Source organism: Emydura macquarii, unplaced genomic scaffold (genome assembly GCF_026122565.2).
Source record: "Emydura macquarii macquarii isolate MOO-44397 ecotype Brisbane River unplaced genomic scaffold, CSIRO-AGI_Emac_v2 contig_3692, whole genome shotgun sequence".
Classification (NCBI taxonomy): Eukaryota; Metazoa; Chordata; order Testudines; family Chelidae; genus Emydura; species Emydura macquarii.
Window position 1 is genome coordinate 3,344,794 of NW_027133829.1, and position 23,228 is coordinate 3,368,021.

The 23,228-nt window shown below is 40.8% G+C and overlaps 1 protein-coding gene across 4 annotated transcripts in view; it reads right to left on the reverse strand.

Moving 5' to 3' along the window:
- The window catches only part of VTI1A (vesicle transport through interaction with t-SNAREs 1A), a 327,438-nt gene that overhangs the window by 264,709 nt on the left and 39,501 nt on the right, over positions 1-23,228 (reverse strand). The gene's annotated exons all lie outside the window — the stretch shown is intronic.

Here is a 23,228-nt window from a genome sequence, read left to right on the forward strand (position 1 = left end):
TATTTTCTGTACATATGTCTCACAATGATTATAATAACCAGTGTGCCACAGGTTTTCATTAGAGACCTTATTTAACATTCTTCAGCAAACTAGGACCCAGGGGATCTCTGTAACCCTTAGGTATCTTTGTGTCTTCTACCAGTTGGTATCAAGAGGCCCTTGTGTCACAACAAAACAAAACCTTCCACCAAAAAACAAAACAAAAATTATCAAGAGATTGTCTTTAAAAATCATAAGATTTTAATACAAAATAGTACAATGCACTTCTTTGTTCTGACCTCCATTTTTTTGAACCTTCAAGGAAAGCCCCCAACTTTTGTGCTGATTTCAGGTTGAAAATTCAACCTTAATATGCACGCGCGCACACACACAAAAAATCACTCTGAGGCTACGTCTTCACTGATGGCAGCAAATTCGCCACCATCAGATCGATTTCTCTGGATTGACTGAGCGGTCAGTGAAGATCCGCTCAGTCGATCCAGAAATCGACATACTAAGACCACCTTCACAAGTGGCGTAGTACTGCGTCAATGGGAACACAGTTCCCGTCGTGGCAGTGCAGCGAAGACGGCACACAGAAGAGAAGCAGAGAAGTCGACGGGAATTATGCAACTTTTTTGCATAGCTTGCGTAACTCCGGTCGACTGTTGCCGAGTCTCGGAGGTAAGTGTAGACAATCCCTGACAGTGATTTTTCTTCACTCTGCTAATCCTTCAGGTGGTGGTGGTGTCATTCTTTCCCTCCCCACTACTCACCAGTATGATGTCCCAATTTTATAGGGACAGACGTGATATTCAGGGGTTTGTCTTATATAGGCGCCTATTACACCCTACCTCTGTCCCTATTTTTCACACTTGCTGTCTGGTCACTCTAATCTGACTCCCACCCTACTCCCCCATTTACTTGTATTCACCTGTATCTCCCTTTTCTCTCACAGCAAGGTTCCCCCTCATGTTTTCTTCACTCCCCTTTCACTCCATTGTCCCTGAGGTATAATGGCTCATCAAAAGTAATGGGAGACAGTGGCCATAGGGTAAAAGTTTGTGACATTGCTGGAGGAGAATATGAAGTTTAGAATTTTTTGTTTTGTTTAAAACAAAAACGCTAAACCAGGTACACACACAGCTAAATATCTTAAGTCATACTGTTATTGCAAGAGTGCTGGCAACTCTGAAAATGCCTACCAGCTGCTTATCTGCAGCAGCTTGCTGCAAAACCCATTAACTCACTCCTGGTATGAAAATATATAGAACATCAGAATGCAGGCCAGTAGCATTTTGTTTAAAGAACATTCCATGACGGAGGTGGGGCAAGTTCAATAACAAATGAGAGAACCAAGGCCCAGGATGTGTGCTTGTACTGAAAGGTCAGCAACCCTGTGAAAACATGTAACTTCAACTGATGTAGAATAGATCACATAATGCACTTTCATGTGATGAAAGCATACAAGAGAGATTTTGCTTTCATTTACTGAAACTATTCAGATTTTGCAGGGTATAAACTAATTTATGATCATAGAAGTTAGATCAAATGGGTTCATAAATCTATAGAGAGTGAAAGAATCGGGGATTACGATCTTTCAGGAAATACTTCTAAAGAAATGGATTATCAGTAATGAACTAGTATATGTGTCTTTATAAATGTCTATATAAAATCATACTCATTTCCCACATTACTTGACAAAGTAACAAGCTATGAAGTAGTATCAAAATGGCCCAACGTTCCCCATCAGCCAGGAAGAGGTCTTCAGAACTAAGTATATTCTTTGGATGACTGTCAGCTTGGGAAAACTACCCCCCATTAATAAAGTGAAAAGAATCTGAGCATTCTCTGTGCCTGACAAATGTCATTTTCCAGAGCTCCACTGGTGAAACAAGAAATTCCATCCCTGGACAGAGAGAAGATGTGGGTGGTTGCTCAAGGCTTATTCTACACTACAAAGTGGGTCGACATAAGTCAGCTTGCATCAACCTATTGCTACATATGTCTATGCTCAAATTTGTCTTTGGCTGGCGTAAGCATCCAGTTACGGTGATGCAACAAAATCAACTCCCCGAATGGCTTTCAGCTGTGGTCGACCTACTGAAGCCAACACAGTGAGAGTGGCGTCACCGTGTAACCTATATTGACAATAATAGTCCTCCAGCAGCTGTTCCACAATGCCCAACAATGATTGCTCTGGTCACAGTTGTGAACTCCAGAGCACAGGTGTCATGGAAACTGGAAGCAACCCCCTTTCCCCTCCCCCCCACACACACCCACACAGTTTAAAAAAACCCCTGTGTATTTTTTAAATGCCTTTTCCTGATTGGCCAGCTCGGCCAAGGATCTCTCCTTTGTATGCAACTGTCAAACTGGTCATGCCACCCACATGCACTAAACACGATCCTGCTTGGAGTAGACAGGAGATATTAAATCTCCTGGGCCTTAGAGAAGAGGCCATGTAGGACAAGCCATAGAAACATGGACATCTACAAAAAGATTGCACAGGGGATGCAGGAAAGGGGTATGACAGGGATTAGCAACAGTGCTTGTGAAACCAAAGGAGCTGCGGCAGGCAAGGGCAGGGAGGCCAAAAAAAACCCAAAGATCTGGCACCTAGCTGCAGATCTGCTGTTTTTACAACAAGTTGCATGCCATACTTGGCAAAAACACTACCAGCAGCCCATAGACTACTGCGGATACCTTGGTAGAGCCCAGTCACCGACCCCAGGCATGAACAGTGAGAAGGGAGAGAGGGGGACTTGTGCATGTCCAGCTATGCCCCAAGGCAGGATGTTTTTGAGATTCCACTGCAGTCTATCTCATCCTGCCAGCCGAGTATGAAAAAGTCCAATGAGGGGGAAGGAATCTTGGGTGCGTGCATGCATTTCTCTTTATAATGTTTAAACATAAGGATGGTGTCTGGAGCATTCCCAAGTTAGCAGGGTACAGGTATCTATGACTTCTCATTGTTTTACTCACACGGAAGGAGGTAGTGGCACAAACAGAGGAAGCGTTATCAGTTTTTCATGCCTCTGTAGAATTAGGCGGGGGACAGAGGCATGTGGAGCACTTTGTTCATGTAGATAGGATTGTCCATAGTACCCTCCTGAGCGACCTCCATTAAATGTTCATAGAGGTACTCTGCAAAGGATTATTTCTTCGTCAACAAAGACTCCACTCTGCAATGACTTCAGCAAAGACTCCACTCTGCAAAGACTCCACTCTGCAATGACTTCAGCAGCCACCACTGCAGTACACAGGCTAGTGGCAAACAGGCACAGCTGGCACTGGGACACCACCCGCAACTGTCCTCTCTGTGCCCTTATTACCCTGAGGAGCGAGGTATCAAACAAAATCACTACTACCTGTGGAAAATAGTGCCTCTATTCAGTGCCACTGCCCTGTACTTATACCCATGGAAATAGGGGACAAAATGTTACCGTTTCACACATTCCCCTCCCCCCCTCGCCTTTGGCAGGCCATACTCATCATTCAGGTTAGGACTTTGTCATGGTTATTTTTAGTAAAAGTCACAGACAGGGCATGGGCAGTAAACAAAAATTCACAGAACCGTGACCTGTCCTTGACTTTTACTAAAAATAACCACGACAAAATGGGACTAATGAGGATGAGAACCTGAGCCCTGCTGCAGGAGAGGAGAGTGGGGTCCAGCACCTGCTCCCCTAGAGGCTCAGAGCGCCACCACCTGGGTCACCTACCCTGTGCAGCAGCTCAGAGCTCCGGGTGCCTGCCCTCCCAGGCCTGGGATCTGTGGAGGCCAGCTAGGAGCTCCCGGTGCCCCATGTGGTGCAGGGACCTCCAGGGTCCCAGCTCAGAGCACCAGGTTCTCCCCCTGATGGCTGGGAGCTCCAGGGTCTCCCCAGCGCCCACACCATGGAGCTGCAGGGGCTGCTCGAGGCACAAGGAGATCCGGGGTCCCAGCTTGGAGCACCGGGATCCCCCCCGGCCTGTGGCGCAGGGAACTCCAGGGTCCCCCATCACCCATGGTGGCTCAGAGCTCTGAACTTCCTCTGCCGCCCACACCAGGGAGCTGCAGAGTCCCTACAGCAGTTTAGAACTCCTGGTTCCCTCCACCACTTGTGTCGGCAGGAAGCTGCCAGGTCCCCCACACCACCTGCAGCGGCTTAGAGCTGTGCGGGGCCTGACTCCAAGCTGCTGGGTTCACCCTCTGCTCGCCAGCAGCTCAGAGCTTCAGGGGACCCTGTGGGAGCTGCATAGGTCCCCGCTTGGAGCTCTGGGGCTGGCGGCTGGGAGCTGTGGAGCCCCCAATCATCTGCAGTGTCTCGGAACTCCACGGTCCCCTCTCGACCCAGGGCTGCTCGGAGCTGCGAGAGCCCCCAACCCGCAGCCACTCAAAGCTGCAGTGCAGCCCCCTGCCCACGACTGCTCAGAGCTCAGAATTCCAGTCCCCCCACTGCTCACAGAGACTGAGAGCTGGGGAGCCTGTCTCCAGGAACTCCAGGGCCGCTGCCAGCTGCCAGCTCCAACATCACCCCTGGCTGAAGGGAAAATGTCATGGAGGTCTCTGGAAGTCACAGAATCCATGACCTCTATGACATAATCTTATCCTTACTCATCATGGCTGAGACTGAAGAGCAGTGCGGTGCAAAGCCACTCCAAAGCTAATGTTTTATTAAGTACGTGAGAGTAATGGCTGGTATGTGTAGCCAAAATGGACTGCACTGGACAGGAATGTTTTCTGCCGTTCTAATTTTAAAGTTCTGTTCTGTTAATTTATTTCAGAAGTTTTTATTGTATTTGTTTTTTTTTTTTAATTGCATACAATATTTTGCACTGATTTTGGTAGATAAGTTTTATTTTTTAGAAATGAATTTATCTTTATTACTACTTTACCACATATCCTACAGAATGTGCAGCGCTATTCAAAGCACCCAGTACTTGTAATTGTACAGGACCACAGGTCCAGTGAAAAACACAATGTAATAATTCTAAGTGTTCAGCAAGCACCTCATAATTCCTAGGTTCATAGAAGAGTGTTATATCCATAAATGTACACCAAGTACTATACAATTCCTAATAGCCCCCAAACCATCAGGGTCAGGTAGAGCACGGTCCACCACACCACTGTAGCTGATCATTAAATTGCTTTTTCAAGGCCTCCTCAGCCACATAGCTCCATGCTGAGCTCTTCTAATGGCCCTTGTGCCTGGCAGTTCAAACTCAGACGACGGCCACTCCACCTCTGCCCTCCAACGTGGCAGCAACTTTTGTCCCTTTGCCTCACAGATATTATGCAGGACACAACAGGCAGCTATAACTATTGGGATACTTTTCTCACTGAGATCCAGTCTTGTGAGTAAATCATGTCAATGTCCCTTCAATCTACCAAAAGCACATTCAACTGTCATTCAGTACCTGCTGAGCTGGTAATTGAATCTTCCTTGGTGTTGTCAAGATGGTCAGCAGACAGCTTCATGAGCCAGGGGAGCCAGGGTGCCCCAGGACCTATTGGCATTTCAACATCAACAATGGTAATGCACTGCTCAGGCAAGAATGTCCCTGTTTCCAGCTTTCTGAAAAGTCCTGTATTCTTAAAGATGCAAGGGTCATTGCCGAAAGTCCTAGTCTTGCATAGCAGGAGACGATTAGTGGCCCTATACGCTTGCATGTCAACATCCCCCACTGTGGATTTTCCAACTGCAAAATGATTGTCCACTGACAAGTAGCAATCCAGCATTGCAAGTTTCCACAGAGTGATCACTACTTGCTTCTTAACTGTTTGTGCAGCTCTTGTTCAGGTGTCTTGCAGGTGAGGGCTGAGGCGAACTCAGCACACAAATCTAGGAATGTGACCTTTCACACCAGCAGCCACTGTTCATTGTCCCAAACCCTGCATTACGATGCAATTCCATGAACCACAGCTCATTTCTCAGGTCCAGAAGCAGCTGTTCTGTGAATGCCACCAACAAACAAATAGGTTTTCACTATGTCCTCAGCAAAGAAACCTCAAAGAAATTTTCCTGTTTCCTGTAGTTGTGGTTCTTCCTGCAGCTCTGCAAATACCAGACAATCACTTGTCCCGTGTTTGCAACATTCATAACAGCGCAGAGCTTGGCAGGCCCCATGCTTCTGTCAGAGATGGCAGTGAGCTACAAGTGGCATGGCAAGTTTGTGTGTGGGGGGGGAGGGAGGTTTAAAAAAAAATAAAGAAAAATTATGGGATATGGGTGGCATTGTGAGATGGAAAAAGTTGCAGTCACCTTGCTCCCAGTCACCCCTGCACCATTCATTTCTGTCCTACCATGCAAAAATTTCCTAAAAGTCATTGTGCTGGATGTGGGCAAGTGGCTCGCTGGGATATCTGTCTATGGAGCTATGCATCAACACAAGTGCTCCTGATGAGTGCACGCAGTGCCAATGCAAGCAGCCTTGTATGCACGCAGACGAGCGATATACTGTGGTGATTTTACTTGAATCAACCAAAGCTTGTAGTGCAGACACGGCCTAAATTGTATGCAACTGATTTGTGGGAGGTACTCTTACCTCAGGATGCAAAGTAGCCACTGCTGTGCCATGGTATTTTGTTGATCCCACAGCTGCAGACCCCAAAGATTGGGACCCTAGATATTAAAACTTATTTTACTAAGAAGGTGTTGGCTAGACCACCAGGCTGGGATACCAATTAAGGTTTATTATTTTTAATGTCATGCAAATCTAACCTCCACCTGGCTGAAGAGATTTCACAGCTTAGCATTTTACCTAAAGGAGTCCTAGGAGCCACATCTTTTGTCATTATGAAATCAGAGCATGCTTCACCAGATGTAGGCACTACTCATCCAAGAAGAACATGTTCAGTCTAGTCAGCAGATCCCACAATGATGTTCCACAGATGGGTGCTAAGGATGGTACGTAGCCTTCATCTGTGTAACAGGCTGGAAGGCCATTGCCAAAGATCCATAATCAGGTTTAGGTTTGATGGCAAGCCCCTCAAAAAGAGTTGCAAGTCAGAACAGAACAATAATTTACTTAAGTGAAGCCACTATATGCTGAGGGAAAGGTAGGACAGAAAGCAGTCCATATTTTTGTAAGACATCTCACATTTCTCTTTAATTTCAGATTGAAAATCTCTCATATCAGCTTTTCTATTGTTCTCATAGGTTAGATATTCCCAATTGTTATTATGAAGAAGCTACTAGTCCACTACTGCAAACAGAATGGTGCGCATACATATTTCTCCTTTCTTTGTTTGATTTGCAGACCTGAGGAATATGGATTACTTCTTATCTGCACGAACAATCTCTGCTACAATCTTGGCATTCAGTCAGCTTTTATCTTGGGGACCCCAAATTGTACTGTTCGGCAACAGAGAGCACCTATCTAGATTGAACTCTCATACAAATAGATTTTTGTCAGCTGTTCAATTTATATTGGGGAGCATGCCAACAAGAACAAAAGTCCGCAATTTAAAACAACAGACTAGCCCCTGTGCTGACAGGAACAAATTACTATATTCCAAATGAATAAGAATTACTGTAGATCACAGATCCTGAGTATGAACACTACACAAAGGGTGAAAAAGTATTCTTGGAATTAATTCCGTATAGCAGCTCTGTGGTGTGTAGCAAAGAGAACAGGCTGAGTATGTTCCCTCTTCATAAAAATACATTTATAAAAGCCCATAAAAAGATATTACTAAAGATGAATTAAATAACTGGTAATGCAAAGACAGAAGACGAGAAGGGACTAATTAAAGTTCAAAACCAAACTTCTGCAATTGACCAAATTGCAGAAGTAGTGATCTGTGCTTCTAATAACTCCAAGACCTGGTTTCTAGGCAATGACCTTGTGGAGGATGAGTGCACTGCTGAGATGATTCATGCATCTTTTGGGGGCAAAGATAGAAGTAACTGCATACATACAATACATTTTGTTAGCCCACCCTCGGAGCAAAACTGATTCTGTTCTTCCACAAACTACACAAAAGGTCTAGCACAATCTTTTAAAAAATTGTCTGATCACACCATAATTATTCTTTCTCCAGTGACCCCATTCCGTACCACTCCATTCATGAATGGGCCTTAAAAATCACTCTCGCTCTTTAACTTTGTGGTATGCTACCAGATATAGACCTTATTATTTGAACTACAAGTTATTTCTTCCATATGGATTACAGTACTTTAAACAAATCTTGGAACAAATTAGAACGTAATTTGTTTAAATAACTGTACATTTCTCGAAATACTGCAGCGGTGTCACTTCAGCATAGACACTCACAGCAATGAGAGGAGTTCTTCCATCGCTGTAGTTAATCCACCTGCCCAAGAGACAGTAGCTAAATCAACAGAACAATTCTTTCTGGGGTTAGATTGGCATAGCTGAACTAGATGCTACAAAGTAGCTAACGTAGCTATGCCAATGTAAGTTTTTCAGTGTAGACCAGTCCTAGAGTGTCCTTCTGCTCTTTTCAGTATTCCTTTTGTTATTATTTCAGGGCTGTTCTTACTTAGGTAAGACCTTATTCACTCAGAGCCCAGCTTCTTCTTCTGATTGAAGAAGCAGTGAAGGAACAATCCTGATTTTGTGATGTCACAATTTCTTCCCTTAGAAATTACTGTGATGTGACAAATCCAACATAAAGTTACACTGCAAAAATCAAGCAGGCTGCAGAAGGCAGCAAGCCCTTCACTGAACACAAATATCTCTAATAATTAAAATGATACAGAAATCATGAAAAAGGCATATGAAAAATAAACAGTTTACATCTCAGATGTTTGAAAGTCCCCTCCATCAGATGGACTTTAATGTAAGAATAAGACATAAGATCTAGAATATAAACGATTAGTAAATAATTAAAATGCAGACTAGAAAAAAAATAAACCAGAAAAGAACACCTCTTTTGATTTTGCTCTCAAAGTCAATTTATGTTGGTTCATTCCTACATATATATTATTTACAATTACAATACTCACTTCAAAACTACAGGGTCAAAAACTATAGTACTTTTTATGTAAAAATAAAACTCTCCTACCTGTTTCAAGTCGTTCAAGAGAGTATCAAAAATATATGGCCACTGTACTTTACCTCTAACAAAGCAAAAATTGTAAATGCACTAGACACCAGAAAGAATACTCTTAAAAATGAGAAAAACAGTTTTATGCTAATACAGTTCAGAATAACTTTATCATTAGGTCTGTTTTCTCCACTGCTTGGTTTGGTAAGTAATGGAAGAATGAAACATTTGACATATGTTATGCTTGCAATATTATTTTCTTTAATACAATAAAGCAGCACGGTGCCAACCACATTCCAACATGCTAAAGGAATAAAATGGTTAAATAAATAAAACCACAGAGACATATAATCTCACTTCTGTATGTGTTGCAATAGGAAAAACTTTCCCAGACAGAAAGTATTTCAGTTCTATCACATAAACCTTCACTGGACATTGGCTATATGAGCTTCCTATCCCATCCGTGTCCCCACCATCAACATGTGTACAAAAAGTCAGCTTTTGACCCAGCTTACTGGATGTATTTTACTCAGAGAAGCTTTTCAGAGGAGTTATTTTGTTGCTCTTCGATTAAATAGTACAGAGTACAATCTTCATTTACCAAAATTTCATTTTGCACAGGTTTGGTTATGTCTCCCAGATACTGTAGCCCTGAATGAGAATGACCGAATTTCTAGATTGGCTGACATTCAAGGGGTTGTGCTCTAACCAGGCAGCCTTCTTTCAAACTGGCTGCTCGGCAAAGGGCATCTAATAAACTCTAGAGAAAGGAACACTGAGTCAGAGAATGTTCACCTTTAAAGGCCATCAGTGTTCTTCTCTCAGCACATCGTGGGTTGCTGGACTGAGAGTTTAGTTTTATTACTTCTGGAAGTCCCTTTTCTGTGCTCTGGGACTGGGACCCTGAGCCACTCCTCTCAATACCATCCAACTGGCTTCTGCTCATACCCGTTATCCACAAGCCCCTTTATTTACAGATTTCAGGTATTCCCGAAGTCCTTCAGATAAACTGACACTGAACTGCATTTGTTTAGAATGTTTCAGTTCTACACATACACCCCTCACATCATACCCAATGGGCCATCATCACCCTTGGTATAACATCACTGATGGCATAAATTAAGGATATGTAGGATTTACACCAGGAGTTCTCAACCTGGGAGTTGAGACCACACAATCTTTTCCGTATTGCAAAATAGGAAGGAGGTTGCAGCAAATCCCAGTTAAGGTATGAAGAAGATGGTAACAGTATGGAGAAGGTTGAGTACTGCTGGGTTACACCTCATTCCCCCCTCCCCTCCCATCCCACACATACAATCAATCCCAAGATAGAGTCCTCAACTCCCATGATAGAGCCCGAAGGATTCTCCTGTTTTGGTTTGGGTTATATTGAGGGATAGGTTGTATTATGTGGGGAAGCGTCACCTTACTTCATATTTCCTGGTTTTCAAAGGTTTGTGTTTTGTTTTTGTAACACCAATTCCTAGTATGAGGTGCAAAGAGGACCTTAACTCAGCATTTCCTGGTTTGACTTTGATTTGGTTTTGGGAACTAAGCTCTCACATTTGGGAAGGGCAGGAGGAGCACAGAGCAGGGCGGAGGGTCTACAACTCTAACTCATTATTAACTGTCGTATGTGCGAATGGCTAATAGTAAAAATAAATTTAATAAAAGCACCAGAAAATATGAAATTTAGAAAAATAGGAACAATTTTGCTTTGGCAAAAAAGATAGAATAAATGACTGAATAAGCATTTGCAACACTCCACTGTCTAATTTAGCTTATTTATATACAGAGAGAAAAGATGAAAAACATCCTTCACCAAGCATGGGCATGATTTCAATGGGAGCTATAGGTGCTTACCCCTCTCAGAATGAGGCCCATTCTGATTAAATCACTGTTATACTAGAAACTCAGAAAACAATGCATAAAACTTTAACAACCTAGCATCATTAACTTACAAAAATCTAGATTTAAGTTGCGCATCTCCTACACAAGGAATTAATAAATGTGAGATTTTTTTTCACCTGCGTAGAAGTACAGAAATTAATGTGCAGCAGTTATTGCTTGCTCATTAAGAAAAGAGTAGTTGAAGAGACCAGCAGTTGATTTTTAACTCAGAGAACACTGTATTCTGAACACAAGCAACAAAAAATTAAAATGCTACTGATTGTAGCATTGTTAATGATGGATTTGATCACCATACAGTTGAATGAAAACGCAAATGAAGAGAGATCAAAATTTGAATTTGGAGCAAATATTTAAATAAAAACAACATACAGCATTTCAAAAATTCACTATAGCCAAAATGAATGATAGGAGAAGTAAGATGTACATATATTTGTGATACTACATGCTGTGCATAAAATGTATAGAGAAACATGTAAATAAATTTACACAGTACATTACATTATATCTATGAGTAGCAATACATTTTTTTTGTGCAAATTAAAGGAAGATTCAAGTGAATACTAGAAAGTAATTGCCATATCACCAACCGTCTACTAAACTACCATGGTGAGAGGAAACAAATGGTAGTCACGATAGAGTCCTTTTTCTAAGCCAACAGCCAAGATTATCATCTTCTACATAGTGCAGGCAATCTGATTGCAGACTGGTAATTTTGAAAGATGTCAAGAAGGACTAGAGATCATCAACAGGCAGCAGAGTGATAAAAGCTGGTCATTACTCGTAAGCATTCTTTATGTATTTGCTTTAACAGGACACTGTCAACTCAAATGCATTATTTTAATACATATATGTAGAAACCATGCCCCATGAGCAGTTTATTTCTAATGGTAGGTTTTTCTTCAAAATATGTTTTTTTGACAGTTCAACACCCCAAGCTGGTGTGTTGAAATCCCCTGAAAACCCAAGCCTGATAGGTGCATACATACATGGAGCGCTCCAAGCTTGAGCTGCTCCTACCACCAATATGCCTTCCCTATGAGAACAACAAGATCTGCTTCTGGGAAAGTCAAGGAGGAGGAGAACATTCTAGCCTGAAGCAACCCTCCTCGCTTTGACCACAAATATTTTTTAAAAAATCCTCTAATATGCACAGAAATCGTTTCCACAAATTGTCCAGTGTGTCTAATAGAAGTAACATCAGAAATCCTATATCTCTGGGTCCCTTCTCCCTATATGTGACAGCCTGAGAGAGTTGCGGCATAGAATTTGCAGCTCATGGGCCAAGGAGCTAACGTGGCTTTTATCAACCTAGCATGAGTATAAATAGTTATGTTGCTGCAATAGTACCGGTAGCAGCAGCAGAGACGCGGCTGAGTCATGCTTAGTACAAACCCCCTTGAAATCTGAGTATGAACTGCTGCTACCTGTGCTGCTGTGGTTACACTGCTCTAGCTAGTGCAAATATATGTACACGAACAGAGGGATCACACCCCAATCTCATAGTGTAGATGAAGCTTAAGTAACATAACTAGGGGAAAATAATTTAAAGTTAAAAGTGTCCCTTTTAAATAAAGCTTGATGCAGACAAAAGTAGGCTTGTTCTTTACTAACAGATCCTATTAGATCATAGAATCATAGAATATTAGAGTTGGAAGGGACCTCAGGAGGTCATCTAGTCCAACCCCCTGCTCAAAGCAGGACTAACCTCAGCTATATCATCCCAACCAGGGCTTTGTCAAGCCTCAGCTTAAAAACCTCTAAGGATGGAGATTCCACCACCTCCCTAGGTAACCCATTCCAGTGCTTCACCACCCTCCTAGTAAAAAACTTTTTCCTAATGTCCAACCTAGACCTCCCGCCCTGCAACTTGAGACCGTTGCTCCTTGTTCTGTCATCTGCCACCACCGAGAACAGCCTAGCCCCATCCTCCCTGGAAACCCCTTTCAGGTAGTTAAAGGATGCTATCAAATCCCCCCTCACTCTTCTCTTTTGCAGACTAAACAAGCCCAGTTCCCTCAGCCTCTCCTCATAAGTCCTGTGCTCCAGCCCCCTAATCATTTTAGTTGCCCTCCGCTGCACTCTCTCCAACTTGTCCACATCCTTTTTGTAGTGGGGGGCCCAAAACTGGACACAATATTCTAAATGCGGCCTCACCAATGCCGAATAGAGGGGAATAATCACTTCCCGTGACCTGCTGGCAATGCCCCTCCTAATGCAGCCCAATATGCTATTAGCCTTCTTGACAACCAGGGCACACTGCTGACTCATATCCAGCTTTTTATCCACTGTTACCCCCAGGTCCTTTTCTGCAGATCCTACCATTCTCCCATGTTAAGGTTTTTGTAGCAGGGACCACATCTTTTTGTGTGTATCTATAGCATGCATCACAATGGGGCCACCAATCCTGACCAAGATCTTTGGGCCCTACTGTACTACAAATAATTTAGTAATAATAGCCAATATCGCAAAGGCAAGGAGAGTCAGGTTATATCTGCAGTTACACAACAATTTTTTTTTAAACTTAACAGTTCAGCCTGAAAACCCAGCCAGCCAGTCATATTCAACATTTCTACTAAAAGGTTGTTATTTCAGCTCTCCCCCTCCCCTGCCTGCCACACATAATGTTACCTTATTCAAATAGTTCTAGATTTCAGACATCATGGGTGCTACAGTTACTAGTCACAATTAGTAGTATTCTCTCATTTGTGCATAGAATATTTTTATTGAGTGGTAATACAAAAGGTACAACAAAATCTGACAGATTGCTTGAAACTATAGTAAAGAACAGAATTATCAGACACATAGATGAACACGATATGTGGGGGAAGAGTCAACACAGCTTTTGTAAAGGGAAAGCATGTCTCACTGATCTATTAGAATTCTTTGGGGGAGGAGTGTCAACAAACATGTGGACATGGGTGATACACTTGATATAGTGTACTTGGACCAGCGTTATTCAACATATTCATAAATGATCTGGAAAAAGGGGTAAACAGCGAGGTGGCAAAGTTTGCTGATGGTACAAAATTACTCAATATATTAAATCCAAAGCAGACTGCGAAGAGTTTCAAAGGGATCTCACAAAACTGGATGACTGGGTGACAAAAATGGAAGATGAAATTCAGAGTTGATAAATGCAAAGTAAAGCACATTGGAAAAAATAATCCCAAATATACATACAAAATAATGGGGTCTAAATTAGCTGTTACCACTCAAGAAAGATCTCGAAGTGTACGTGGGTAGTTCTCTGAAAACATCTGCTCAATGTGCAGTCACAGTCAAAATAACTAACAGAATATTATGAACCATTAGGAAATAGATAGATAAGACAAAAAATGTCATAATGCCACTACATAAAGCAATGATATGCCCACATCTTGAATACTGCACGCAGGTTCAGTCGCCGTATCTAAAAAAGATACATTAGAAATGGAAAAGGTACAGAGAGACAGGCAATAAAAATAATTAGGGGTATGGAACAGTTTCCATATGAGGAGAGATTAAAAAGACTGGGAAAAGGAACAAGTAAGAGGAGATATGATAGAGGACTATCAAATCATGAATGGGACGTGTTATTTACCCATTCTTGTAACACAAGAACCTGGGGTCACCCAATTAAATTAATGGGCAGCAGATTTAAAACAAAGTTAAGGAAGTACTTCTTCACACAACGCACAGTCAACCTGTAGATCTCCTTGTCAGGCGATGTTGTGAAGGCCAAAAATAAAACTAGGTTCAGAAAAGAATTAGATGAGTCCAAGGAAGATAGGTCTATTAATGGCTATTAGCCAAGATAGTCAGACATGCAACCGCATGCCCTCGGTGTCCCTAGGCCTCTGACTGTCAGAAGCTGACACTGGATGATAAGGGATGGATCACTCAGCAATTGCCCTCTTCTGTTCACTCCCTTTGAAGCATGTGGCATTGGCCACTACCGGAAGACGGGATACTGGGCTAGATGGACCATTGGACTGACCCAGTATGGCCATTATTTCATGAACAATTTTTAACAAATGTATTTTAAAATATGATACTTCCTTCTGTTCAAACGGTCTATAAAATTCTCTAATGTATTCCTTCAGCAAGTAATTTTGGGTTCCCAGATAGCTCGCAATTTATTTATTCAAAATGTGTGCTGTTACATTGATCATGTGATAATGTCCTTGTCCCTGATTGGATGATTTATGTAATAACCCATGTCATGTAAAATTCATAATTCTATATTTGTATTATTCTTCGGTAGATATGCAATTTACTTTTGGTGACTATTCAAGTTTTTTGCATGAATGGAGTTTGTTTTCTAGAACATTCATGAAAAGTGAAGAGAAGAGGCACATGTGTACAGCTGAAATTCATTTGTGTAAAATTCTTAATGAACATTTGCAGAAATCTTTGTACACTGTTTGACCAGTTTTACTTATAGTATTTGTAGAATTAGGGATTACTTCACCACAAAGAGCTTAAATTATGAGATTTGTGTGGTGTCAAGTGAGACTGGGGTTAACCCCATTAGCAGGCTGCAACATGTCATCTTATGGCTGCTACTCCAGCTCATAGACTGGAAGAGTGACCACTGCTCCTCAAAGCAGTGACTGGTGTGGGGAAAGTAAATAGGGAAGGGTTATTGACTCCTTCTCATAACGTAAGAACTAGAGGTCACTAAATTAAATTAACAGGCAGCAAGTTTAAAACAAACATAAGGAAGTATTTCTTCACACAACGCACAGACAATCTGTGGAACTTTTTGCCAGAGAACGTTGTGAAAGCCAAGACTATAACAGAGTTTGAAAATGAACTAGATGATTTCATGGTAGACAGGTTCATCAATGGCTATTAGCCAGGATGGACAGGGATGCAAAACCATGCTCCTGAGGGTCCTTAGCCTCTGTTTGCTTGAAGCTGGCAATGGGCGACAGGGGATGGATCACTTGATGATGACCTGTTCTGTTCATTCTCTCTGAAGCACCTGGTATTGGTCACTTTCAGAAGACAGCATACCAGGCTAGATGGACCATTGGTCTGATCCAGTATGGCTGTTCTTATGTTCTTAAAGCATCTTCTGCAGGTTCTTGGTGTCAGGAGATTCAGTCTCTTATTCCATGACCCCAACCTACCACAAATTCTTGTAGGTACTGACCTGAGCAAGCATTGCACTCTTTTCTGTGGTACCAAGGGGGCACAGAAACAAATCCATAGTCAGCCTGTCAGCATAACACCAATGCAAAGTCCTCATGTAGGCCCTCCATACCACAGATGTATTTCACTCAGTTGGTAGCAAACTTTTTAATTAATTTTACCTGATTAAAGAAAAGGCCATCAAAGTTCCCGGCACCAACACAGATGTGTAGTGTAATGAATTAACTGAATGCAGTGTATGAAGAACAGCTGACACTTCTGGATATAGTGTAGAATCTATTCCCCTGCACACATCCCAAGGAGTTTCTTCCCACCCCGCAGAAATACCTAAGAATTAACGCAACCCCAAGAGCGGCTGTATGAATGCATACAGCTTATTTAACTTAAAGAGAACCTTTGCTGACACCTAGCAGATAAATGATTAATGGTACTTCTTACTATCTTTGGAGAAGCTGGGCATCAGAATAATTTATTGCCTAAAATGAAAAGAAAAGCATATCCAGATAGAAAATACACATACACACACACACTAAATATTTTTAAAACTACAGCGTGTGTGATGTAAAAGATTGTCCCCCACTACTTACAAATGTGCTCTTCAGTCCTGTAAATCTAAGCAGAGCATGTACTCAAACCTAAGTAGATAAAAGTAGTCTTAAAAACAAATTCACCCACCAAATATATAACACTGTACATCACTTTAAAGTCAAGCCACAATATGGTCGCCTTTTAACAAATTATTAATATGAATTATACAGAATCCAAATATACTAGAAGATTTACAGATCAAATAAAAGCCATGGCACAGCCCCTGAAGATCATATAAACTAGCTTCAGATAGTACGCAACAAGTAATAAAATAGGGTGGGTATGTGTTAACAACTGACAAGGTTACTGAGTCTTAGCCCTGGTCTACACTTACCTGGAGATTCGGCGGCAGTCGATGGGAGTTACGCAAACTACGCAGAGTAGCTTACGTAACTCACGTCAACTGCTGTGCTTCCCTTCTGCGCACTGTCTACACTGCGCTGTGCCGACGGGAACAACGTTCCCGTCATCACAGTGCTACACTACTTGACGGGGTGGTTTACCAGCGTCGACTTCCTGATCGATTGAGCGGGTCTACACTGACCGCTCAATCGATCCAGAAAGATCGATCTGGCGGCGGCGAATTTGCTGCCATCAGTATAGACATGGCCTTAATATATGCACAGTCAGTGTTACTGGGAAAACTGCACCTCTCACCCTTCCTGGTCTTGTTGAGTGCATATGTATGCATGCACACCTGCACACATCCATCAGGCCTCAGGCTTGTAGCCATCATCCGGTTTGGGGTGGAATCCAACAGGATTCCCATTCTCAGACTGTGTACTGGGTGGTGGTCTTCTGGTACTAACCATGATTGCTTTAGCAGGTATAACAGGCTCAGACTCTGCAGTTCTGTTCCCTCTGGGAGCAATAACAATGGTAATTAGAGACCTAACAGCCTATGTTACACAAAACATATTTATTAGAACAAAGCATTTTACAGAAAATATCTTATAATAATAAAACAGACTACACACTTGCCTGTCTTTCCCTAAGGCCTGCTGTTCAGTCCCTGGATCTGGGGAAAGATCTACCTCTCTCACATGCCTTCCACAGAGGGACATGCCTATGCCAGCCTGTCCCTCCTGACAGCTTCTGACATTTGACCCCCATTTTTCTCCTGAGAAGTGCTTTTTAACCATTTACTTGGATCTCTAGTTCCCAGCCTGGCAAAACAGGTGTATCACTTCAGCCTGGAAGTATGCCACATTGTCTTACAATTGCCAGCCCAAGTGTTTGGTTGGAGGTTGCTTATCTGGAGAGCAATTGTGTTGCCTTCCTGTTTCTTTTTTCCCCACAGCGCCCCTCCTTCGCCCATTAAACTAGACCAATACATTCTACAGGAAGGTCTTATAAAGCCAATAAACAATATTATTTCCCCTCACTGCTCAGGTCACATACAGTACTCATAACATTGTTACATCTCAGGATTCTTAGATTATTACATCACAGCTCCATTTTTGTCACATGCACATCCTGATGTAACCATTATATTTTATATACTTTAAAAATAGGATAATTTGTTCATTGTAGACAACATGAAATAAGTATTCTTTTAGGAGGAATGTGAACTCAGCTTCCATAGCCTACGTGAACTTGATTGATACAAGATATTTTCTTGAGTCAGGCCCATACAAAGATCATAATCTGCCAAAGCATGTCCTACCCAGTAATGCTCTAGTATTCTAAGTTGTTAGCCTTAAAATGTGTTATTAACTAAGTTTAGAACACAAGGCTCTGACCTTTAGCTTGAACGTTATTTAGAATTCATTAAAATAATGTATTCACAGTGTAACAGTAGGTTAACGAGGATATGGCCAAGGTATGTCTAATATTTTTTATTATTCCCCACCCTCTCCCTCACTATCTTGTGATTAGGGTGACCAGATAGCAAGTGTGAAAAATTGGGACCAGGGTGGAAGGGGAAGGAGGTAACAGGCACCTATATAAGTAAAGGCTCCAAATATCAGGACTGTCCCTATAAAATTGGAACATCTGGTCGCCCTACAATGCTTAGGAAGTTTGAATCCAAAAAGCAATGCTTATTCTTTATGTTCATATAAACATTTTAACCCTTCCCCAGAGTTCTCACTATCTCAGAATATGATCCTTCTTAATACAAGAACAGGATTCAAGAGCGTAATTTCAAAAGCACATAAGTAACCTAGGAGCACGAGTTCTGTTGAACAAGGTGCTCAGCTACCAAGGCATTTCAATGGGACAAATGTTATTTCAAAGATTTTGAAAATCCCACCTTAAGAGTTAAGGAATCTCAATGCAAGTCAAAGGGATTTAGGCATCTAATGCAGGAGCCTTTCAAAATCCCAGCCTCATACCTTTAGATATAAATAGAGCTCCCCTACAAAAATTACAGTAGAAGCTTACAGAGACAAGCACTGACTTGATAAAAAACCCGCAATAGGTACTAGAGATGGTGGTGGCAGAAGTAGTCAGATGTACCACTTTTACATCATCTCCTATGGACCTCTAAATAAATCTGCATTTAATGATGGCCTTGGAAGTGGTTCAGTCTTTGCATTCCCAGAAAAAAGGAAAGAAGCTTCAATGTGAACCAACAAAAGAGAGGAAGATGGGTTAGAAAAAAAGACAACAATAAGACAGGCCACTATCTGATCAAAAGTCTGAATGACAAAGAGACTCCTGGACAAATAAAAAATTGGAAAAACGCTTCAAACACAGCACCTTTCATTAGAAGAAATAATTAATGTGAAGCTAGTAAACATCATACCACTGAACTGTAGCAGAGAGGTTAAATCATTTGCCGAAGCTGATCTGTGGAAGAGGGAGAATTGAACCAGGAGGTCTAACACTCAGCGCCTTTATCTAACCTCTACACAACACTCTTTGTTTAAATGGCATGGATACCACCATTTATTTTGCAGCTTTCCCATTTTCATGCCTGAGCTGTAATTCTAGTTTCAGTGTAGAACTAAACTATGTGGACCACACTCTTCTCTCTAGCAGGCAATATGAGGCACAGCCAAGCTACCACTGCAACTTATTTCTCTCTCTTGTATTTATTTGTGCATAGAGACAACACTGTCATCTTAAAAATAAAATCATATTAAGGATTGTTTCAAAAGCAACAGATTTAAAGCCATTTTTCCTTCACACACATTTAAAAATTCTTCTTGATATATTAATTTATTTTGGAAAATATTTTTGTTTGAACTAACAATGCATTAATCTTGTCAAATTCAAAGCTTAGCAAATTTCTTCATTATCTTGGGTTCACAAAATTCATTCAAGTTCCTATACCTTCCACTGTCCCCTAATTTAAACCATTTCCTGCCTCTATCCCTCACCCCAACTCCTCTCCCTTTAGGAGAATCAAGTACAAAATTAAATAAAGTATTTTTGTAATTTAAAAATGACCGTTCTATGTATACCACAGTAAATGTACAACAGCTGTCAAAAGCCAGGTTGGTATGAATGCCACATAAAACATTACACTGTATATACATATCATGCAGACACAATCTCCTCCCCCACTTGATTTTACTTAATTCTTGGGGAACACCCAAAACCTTTGCAAAAACTGCGAGGAAATAAGATAAGTCTGTTACCTAGCAGAGGAACATGAAGGCATTTCTGGATAAAAGGAGTTTAATAATTTAAAGTTTACTTGTACATCACTATTATAGCCTATAATTATAGAAATATATAACACACAAGCAAGCGCTGTAGTTTTTCATCCAGTTCTCACACTCTCTCTGTTCCCTTTTTTATCAGTTTCTTGGTATTTCATTATATAGCTTTTGATACCCTATTATTTTATTCCATTGCTTCCCCTTCTCACAGTCCACTAAATGGAACATGAATCTATAATGTTTCAACTGGAGTCAAACCCTTAACATTTTGTATGGATTCCAAATGACATCAAATAAATTCCCTATTACTAAATCAGCAGTTTTATTCCATCCAGGCAGTTCATCTTGTTACTGTATTTGATACTGCGATGAAATCATAATGGTTAATTTATTATGTCATACGCTCTCATGACTATGATGTCACAAATGTGTGATTAGGATTTCATTATAGGGTAAGCAGGAAAAGAAGCTGGGCTAGAAGTGAAAAGCTCTGATCCAAGCACAAATATCTGAAAGAATAGCAAAGGGAACATGAAAGTAACTAGTAATGTAATTGCTATTCACATTTTCACATGCATTTCTTTGTTTCCAAATTCTCTCTACTGTGGAAGTCTTCAATGAAAGACTACCTACCCCTAGACCTTACATCTTAAATTTTTTTTTAAAAAAAAAAATCATGTTTTAAATACACTTTGATTACAATCAAATAAATCTGAAAACTAATGTATTTTCCCTCAAATGCTTCCCCTATGATTTACAAATTTATTCTCATCTGGGCAATAAGATCCATCATCGGTCCAGCTAAAATGACAACATTGCTGCACCAATCTGCTGGCTACTTAACCATTAGAAGGAAAAAAAAGGCATAACCAAAGCACCATCGTCTATACTGAGAGAGAATGATGATATTAGAAGCAACTGCCTCCCTTTGAGCTATCTTGGTTCTAGCTAAAGAGGTGGAGGTTTGAGGAGCTTTCCTTCCATGCCCAGCCATCTTCTATAAATGTAATAAAGAATAGTTCTGCATCAGCAATTATTGTCTATGAAACAAAAGTGTTCAACCGTAATCTTTAAAACAGAATGTTTAATTTCATTGGTCTACAGAGAAACTTGTTCTCTTTTATAGGCTTGCTGAATAAAGGCAAACTAGATTCCCCCACTCACACACACGCACATGATGTGCAGTACATTTTGTGCCAACAACCCCTCCGAGTTCAATGCTATGTTCCAGATTATCACATTTTTTAAAACTGATCTCACATACCAATTTACCAGTAGATGTTATATGTCAAAGGGCACTAGCACAAATAACACAAAAATAAAATTAAGGAAAATAAATGGGGGATGGAGGGGACAATAGAAACAATACTTTCTGTTCCTATTTTAAGTGCCTCTCTCGATGCTATATGCATAGCAGCTAAAGGCAAGCTGGAAACCAGCCAGGTCCTGGCTGCCAGCAAAAATTTTGTCACCTCCTTTGAACATCTGAAGTATGTTTACCCAATAGATTTCATTAAATTACACTTCCATTAGGAAGCATACAATGTTGATACTCATCTCAAAGATAAAAGGGATTGCTAAGAGGCAGGTCATCCTGCTCCCCAGCTGATTGCTATTTCTGGGCCAATCAAGGAAAGGAGCCAGAACAATACTTAGTTAAAAAAAATGCAGCATCTCCCCAAGGACTACATACTAAGAGACTGCAGCTCCATTATCAAAATGAGCATATCATTAATGACAATACACATACAGTGCGTTATTTTAATATAACTCATACACAACAAACAAGCTGTATTTGGGTCATTAGCTGAATTTGTAAAGAAGTATTTCCAAGAATATGAAAATCTTTATGAAGATATGATGTTTATGAGGTTGTGGGGGAGATGAGGAAGGGAACAAACATTTTATATGATCCCAAAATACAGTGCAGAGAAACACACTATGGGGTTTGAAGTGCATTAGAGTAGCTAATAAAACAACAGGCTGTTCAACATAAGTTACTGTTTTAAAGTAAAGAAGAAGTAATTTAAAACATTAGGAGCTTTTTTTAAAAAATATCTTGGAGGCATAATGAAACCAAAATGCCACTAGCACAGTTTAAACTACATGTGTCACCTTTTACATTCTTCATATTGTAGCGTATTTGACAAACTACAAAAGAGAAAGTAAATGGTATGAATCCATCTAAAAAAAACCTGAAGAAAAATAATATGATTTGGTGGAAAGACATAAGACACTATTAATGGGAATAGAATGCAAGAAACAAACTCACAAGTCCACTAGGACTATTTAGGTGCAATCCAACTGCAAGATGAGCCCTCTTCAGTGAAAAAGAGGTGAAATATACACCTCTAAGCAATAGTGTTAGATGTATGTTTCTCACTGCCTTCCCTAACCTCCAATTTTGCTTATCAGCAACAAAAGAGGAGAAGACCAAAAGCCAAAGCACTGTAATTAAAAATTGAAGTCACAAGGAAGGAAAAGGGGGGAGTAGTGTCACAATTTGGAGTCAAGTTCTGTGTGGCCCTTTTGCAACAACCTATGATTACGGTTCTCTAAGAACACCTCTTGCTCAATATTCCACAACATAGGTTTCAGCTGATTTTTTTTCAACATGCAGACAACCTTTTGGTTTAGCCATATTTGACATATCATATGAACTCCAATTATCCATCTTTTTGCAATTAATCATCTCACAATTACATTTCCTGCACTTATAAGCATCCAGCTGGGAACTGAGTTTTAATCTAGGAAATAAAAAAAAAAGGATTCAGGTTTCTAACAAATTACTTCTAATTAACCAGAACCTTTTCTAGTCATTCCAACCTAAAGATGCCTACAGCAAATCAAAGAATTTATTGTTTGCATTCTAAATGATATTTTAAAATTTCATTTAAATTTCCCCAATGAGTAACTTTCAGGAAATGCACTACATTTACATTTGCTTAAACAAACATTCTGTACAATGGTAAATACACAACAAAAAAGCAAACCTAGAAAATAGG